The 6837-nt window shown below is 36.0% G+C and overlaps 1 protein-coding gene across 1 annotated transcript in view; it reads right to left on the bottom strand.

Moving 5' to 3' along the window:
• LOC107718937 (monocyte to macrophage differentiation factor-like) overlaps positions 1-4338 on the bottom strand; it is a 22507-nt gene extending 18169 nt beyond the window's left edge. Inside the window, exon 1 of the mRNA XM_016526186.1 lies at positions 4257-4338. The gene's annotated coding sequence lies outside the window, so the exon portion shown is untranslated. The remainder of the gene's footprint in view (positions 1-4256) is intronic.
• Positions 4339-6837: the final 2499 nt, after the last annotated feature.

The raw sequence follows: 6837 nt of genomic DNA on the forward strand, positions 1-6837 counted from the left end.
ACTGTAAATTATACAATTACTTTTTCTTTTTCACTTCCAAAAACCGTATTTTTACGTTAATTACGTAAATTGCGTTAAATGTAATTACATTTATTCACCGAACATATTATGGAAACTTACTGTTAACCAATTAACAGGTTTTTACTGTAGCATTTTTACAGTCTTTTACTGTTAAAATCACAATCATTTTTTACAGTGTAGAGGAAGTAGAGAGAGCTAAATAAAACCAGGGGAATTACACTAAGACACTAACAGGAAAGCTGATCCTTCTCTTCCTCCTTGTAATCTTTCATGACGTATTTCTCTACAGTCAAATCTTCTGTTCCTGTCTACAAACATTAACATACGGAGCCAACAAAAATATGTTCTAAGAACGTTTTGCTAATGCTCCCATTAAGTTATAAAAAAAGTTACTTCTGAATGTTCTCTGAACAATATATATATATATATATATACTCTATACTCTAACAGTATCGTAGCCTAACCTAATGTTCTTATTATAAAAGACTACCCATAGATCCAGGTCCCCAAATGAACAATATTTTTCACCTTGTCTTGTGGTAAAGGTCCAGAGGGACTAGAAAATGAAATTACACCCAGATAGTTTTGCGCAGCGCGTGTTCTCTGAGGGAAACATCTCTCATTACTCTTTCATGGACTGTAAGATAGGAACCACGGGGACATAACAAAAGGGGCCACCTGAGAGGAGAAAGCTGAAATAATATCCCTGAGAGCCGGGACAAACACACTGCCAGACCCGGAGCCCCAAACACAGCGCTGACCTCCCAGAATCGTCTCTGTCTGTCTCCTGACAGCACTGACAGAGCCTCTCAGGATCGGCCCACATCAGACGTGCTCCCTTGGCCCTATTTCTGTCCCAGATGTGTTTATCCCTGTGGCGACGTCAGTTATGTTGTTCCCTTGCATTAAAAATAACACCAAGCAAAACGCTTTTCTTGCTAACAGAGCTAATGCTAAAACTTTGCTTGTATTTTGCTAGGCCCCATAAAATAGTTTGATGAGTAATTGTCATAATGGAAATTAAACCGAAAGTATATGTGTCTGGTTTTGAACGGGTGAGGGATCTTCGTACATGTGTTAGTGGGACACAGCGCTATCTTCTGTTATCTTTACGTTAAATATTCACTCTGTGCTACGAGTCACTCAACCTTTGAAACAGATGACGTGTGTGTGAGTGAGTGTGTGTGTGTGTGTGTGTGTGTGTGTGTGTGTGTGTAAGTGTGTGTGTGTGTGTGTGTCAATGATGGTATGACAACGATAAACTTCAACAGATATGATTGTGTTAAATGATCCTATCTAATCAACACCGCTGTGAGCTGGCAAGTATTTTTTATAATGCTTTATTTGTATAAATTATGCATTAGGGCCTACACACAGAAATGTCCCATGGTAGCCATAATTTCTAACTAGTTATACAACCGTTCAAAAGTTTGGGGTTGGTAAAAAGTTTTCTGCTCACCAAGGCAGCATTTATTTGATCAAAAATACAGTAAAAACAGTAATATTGTGAAATATTATTACAATTTCAAATAGTGTTCAAATGTAATTTATTCCTGTGATCAAAGCTGAATTTTCAGCATCATTACTCCAGTCTTCAGTCACATGATCCTTCAGAAATCATTCTATAGAAAAATATTATAATATGCTGATTTGCTCATTATTATCAATGTTGAAAACATTTGCTGCTTCATATTTTTGTGAAAACCGTAGTACATTATATTTTAATGTATTAAAAGTATCAATTTATTAAAAAATGAAATCTGACCAAACTTTTCAATAGTACAGTGTTACTACTGAGGGAAAAAAAAACATTAATTAAATTAAGTAAATTAATTATGGCTGCAGCTACTAATCAATAAATAATCAACACTGACAGTTGATGAATTAGTGACTTATGAATTAGTTGGGTCTCTTATACTGGAATATTTATTTTGTTATAATTCCATTATATTTTTTTCATATATTATAATTGTTATGATTTAAATATTTTATTAATTTTATTATTGCTTATTATATTTTTTGCATATAATGTCTCGCATATATTTACATTTTTACTCATTGTATAGCCTTCACTTTGTTTGTAGGACAAGATAGAATAAATTGATTTTCATTTTAAAACATAAAATGTGGCTTCATTCCACCAACAAATAATCAGACAAACAAAATTAGTTGCATCTCTAAAATGTATCTTTCAGAATCATTCTGGAGGAAGGCATTTATAAATATATAATCCTGTAATATATGTCCTGCATTTGTTTAAGCGTCTCCCGTCTGAGAAACCAAAGTGTAAAAATAGCTAGTAAGTACGAAGTAGCATGACGAAAAGCTCAGCGGCTAATGGGGTCAAGACCTCTGTGACAAAACAGTCAAAGCCTCACGACACACCCAAACAAAAACATTGATGCGTTTCATGTAAAGTTTCAGTTTAACCTCTAAACAACCTCAGCCGTGGTTTTACTGATGGATAATCTAATCCACAAGCCAATGAGATCAATGTGTGTGAGCCGTCAGCTCAGAATAGATGCAGGATGTTGTCTTAAAGGGGTCATATGATGCTTTTTTAAAGATCATTATTTTGTGTATTTGGTGTAACAGAATATGTTGACATGCTTTAATGTTCAAAAAACACATTATTTTTCAAATACTGTACATTATTGTAGGTCCTCTATGCCCCGCCTCTCTCAAACGCTTCGTTTTCTACAAAGCCCCCTCCTTGGGGCGTGTTAGAACGAGCCGTTTTAAGGGGGGCGTGGGAGAGTCTTATCTTTGATAAAGAATATCTCTTTGGTTTTGAGACTTTAGTCTTTGCAACTTCAGGGATCTTATCTATGCACAATCAGCTTGTAACACTCCAAAGAGAAAGGAAAACTTGAAATCGCATCATATGACCCCTTTAAATAATTGTTCATAAACCAATCACTGGCACACTTCGCAGAAACGCCTGACCTCCATTTCACTGATTCATGGATCAAACTGTTCAGAAAAAGACTCTGAATTGCTCAGAAGTTGCTCTTTTATAGTTCAGGAGACTTGATGACATTGTCTGTTACATCACAGTTAAGTGCCAGCTCTGTCTCGGGTGTTTCTCCAGAAACGGTCAATAGTTAGCTAAAAATGTTTGTAATTTTAATGTAAAAGACTCTACAGTGATCACCTGCTAATTGGCTAATAAGTTCCCTAACTAACGGCCCAGGTAACAAATTTAGGTTATGAAAACGTGGGGACATTGTTTTTACGTTTCTAAAGCGGTTGAAATGTCCAGTTTTAAATGCTACATAAACGTTTCTTACAGTGTTCTACTAACTTTATTTGAAATTTACTAACATTATTTGAACCTTTTTAATATTCTAAGAATGTTAAAATGTCCAGTTTTTTCTTTGTCGTGATTAGAATGTTATTTAAATGTTACAAAAATGTTTCTTATAGTGTTCTACCAACCTTTTCACCCAAAATATAACATTATTTAAACATTGTTTATATTCTAAGAATGTTTACATTTGCATTTTTGTTTGTGATTAAAATTTAAAAGGGACTAAAAGGTTTCTTAAATGTCCTACTAATTTTATTTCTACCCGAAGTATAACATTGTTTTGAACGTTTGTTTTTAACATTCTAAGAATGTTAAAATGACCAGTTTTTTTAGTCATGATTATAACGTTACGTAATGCTTACAAAAATGTTTCTTAGAACATTCATCTAGTACAAATAACATTTTAGGGGCGTTCCAAGAATGTTGTTTAAGAATGTTTTCTCTCAACATTATGAGAATGTATGTCAAATATGAATAAAGTTATAAGGATGTTCAATACACATTATTTTAAGAACGTTTTGTCCTTGACTTAAAAAAAAAAACGTTAGTAAAAGTTGCTGAGGGAACGCTTTAAGTAATCATCCACCAGAGCGAACCAGCATCAGTGAAAAATCCTAAACTGACATTCCCACAAACCCCAGCGTGAGACTTATTTACCATAAATTTAAGTACTGTCCTAAAATGTTGCTACAGTTAACGGTAAAGTTCTGGCAAGCTGCCGATTTCTTTACCATAAAATTTCACAGATTTATTATTACAGTGCATGAATGTAATGTTCAAATCATTAAATCCTGGAAGAATCGTTTAGGTTCATACTGAGACTTTTGATCCCAGAACGAGAACAAACCTCCTTTTGTTCTCCACTGAATCTCAAAGCTGTTCAAGAAAAACAGGTGAGATAGATGTTTTTTTGTTGTTTACTCACCGTTTCTCCTGATAATCCAATCCTGACACGATTCAATCTCGCACAGAAGTTATTAAGAGTTATTAAAAATATATGTTTTATGCAAGTTATAAAATGAATAAAATGATTTGTGTATGTACAGTAGATAGAAAAGATAACGCGTGCTGTTGAGCAGCTGTTATCAGTCCTATCAGTCCGAGCCTGTCAGACCAAAGTACTCTTTTTCTCGGCGCCAGGACAATCGTAAGTGGTCACCATCTTGTTCTGGTCCCACCTGGCATTAGCGGGCGAACTCTGCATGACCACCAGCCGGATGGGAGCGGGGTTGACGTTGGGCACGGGGTCGGGAGCGTACTCCTTGGTGGGATCCTTGCCCTGGCAGTCATAGAGGATGCAGGAGATGAGGAAGACGAGGAGGAGGATGACATAGCTGGCGATCAGGATGATGAGGTTGAGGGTGACCGGGTCTATTTCCACATCATCGGCGATGAAGCTCATGGTGGCGGCGGGACGGTGAAGGACTGAGACGGAGTGTGAGCCGTATCTCAGGACAGATAGACCTGTGAGGGATTAGCTGACACAAATCTCTCTCTCCTTCCCCGTCTGTCTGTCTCTCAATTCAGTTTAATGTGCGTTATTGGCACATTGACTAATCGTACATCTGTATCGCCAGAGCATTTGCAGCTTATGTCTGTATCATATTTCAGTTTTAATGTGTTTTCTTGGCATCACAAACACGTTTGTACTGCCAAAGCGTTTGCAGATGAGTTGCATATTAGGGCAAAATAAAAATTGTGCATAACAGCGCCCTGAAATACAGTGTTTGATGGACAAAGAAAGATAAAATGGCTGGTGTTTGACAATTAAAACAGTGTCTGGGTCTAAAAATTCTTTAATCCACTGCAGACTTCTTACCTTTGGCTTCTTCAGTATGTAGAACAAGACTGGATGAAGAAATCAGGAGCAGAGACTAAAAGATACAAGTAATACAGTAGCTCCATATTCAGATATATAGGCTACACTAGGCCTAATGTTTGGGGGTCGGTTAGACTTTTTAAGGCTGCATTTATTTATTCAAAAATACAGTAAAAATCGTAAAATAGATACAATTTCAAAATAACTGTTTTCTATTTGAATACACTGTGCAATGTAATTTATTGCTGTGATCAAAGCTGAATTTTCAGCATCATTACTCCAGTCTTCAGTGTCACATGATCCTCCAGAAATCAGTATAATATGCTGATTTGCTGCTCAAGAAACATTTCTGATTATCATCAGTGTTGAAAACAGTTGTCGCTTCATATTTTTGTGGAAACTGTGAAATGCTTAATTTTTCATAAATCTTGGATAAATATAAAGTTCAAAAGAACTGCATTTATTTGGTACAGAAATCTTGTTGAGAAGTGACTTCATACATGCACTAAAATCACTGTACGCATGTGCACATATATTTGTAAATGCATAAATGGATATAATTGGTTTTCTAGTGACTCCAGCAAAACATTACTGCAGCCTGAAATCTAGGTTGAAGTTATTGGTTGGTTTTGATGGAGATGAGGCCTTGTTGCTATTGTTTTCTGTGTTTCATGTCTTTAAGACACACTGATTGTGTGTGTGTGTGTGTGTGTGTGTGTAATCCTAATCTTGATTGTGAGGAGGGATTGAACCATCTGTTTTAGCAGCGTTCACGCTAATCTATCAGGCGCACGACATAGAGACACACCACCAACAGACAATGTTATCATCCTCAACTAAAACAACAGAAATAACTCTAAAAATAACCCTAACTGAGCCTAAACTACAATGCAACTGAAGGCTTGAAAATCCAAAGAAACAAACAAACAATGTAAGAAAAACTGAGCATAAACTAAAATGCAACTAAAGGCTCCAAAATGCAAAAAAAAAAAAAAAAAAACTGTGACAAATAAAAATTCACTTATAATACAAAAAGATACAAAAAAAGGAAAACGCTTGATGTACCAAGACTAAATTTCATCTATGATAGCCAGCTAGACAACTTTTCCACAGTGATATATTGAAATCAGCACAATTTACATAATAAATATTATTGCAAGGCATAAAAACACATGTACATGATCAACAGAACACAGCCATAACTCTCTCCTGGGCCCCGGGGCATTCTTACTCTTAACATTTAGATACATAATTTCTAAAAATCCTAGTCTTTCCATCTGCCTAACTTCTGGTTTCATCATGGTCTTGTTTATACGGAAAGGGGATGTTGTTCTGAAAACCTCAGAGTGAAACTGATGACTGAAGTCTCTCATGTGCTTCCGCCTGCATTATTTGTCCAGGGGATCTCACGTACGGTCATTATAATGTGCTTTATTAGTTTCTGAGCACTGTGAGGATACATGAAGACAGACAGGAGCTTAGCTCGGCTCTTAATGTTGTAGTTAGCAGGGATATTTTTACCCTGTCTTTAGCTTGTTCAGGAAAAGGAAGTCATTAGTACTGTCTTGAGGGACTAAAATTGCTCTGAGATCGGCTTCCCAAAATCTCTCTAAACCTTTCTGAAGCAAAACCAAAATGTGGAATAGGATTTTTAATGAGAAAAACATTACTACTAACATATGTCCGG

This window comes from Sinocyclocheilus rhinocerous, unplaced genomic scaffold, assembly GCF_001515625.1.
Source record: "Sinocyclocheilus rhinocerous isolate Xijiao unplaced genomic scaffold, SAMN03320098_v1.1 scaffold1625, whole genome shotgun sequence".
NCBI lineage: Eukaryota > Metazoa > Chordata > Actinopteri > Cypriniformes > Cyprinidae > Sinocyclocheilus > Sinocyclocheilus rhinocerous.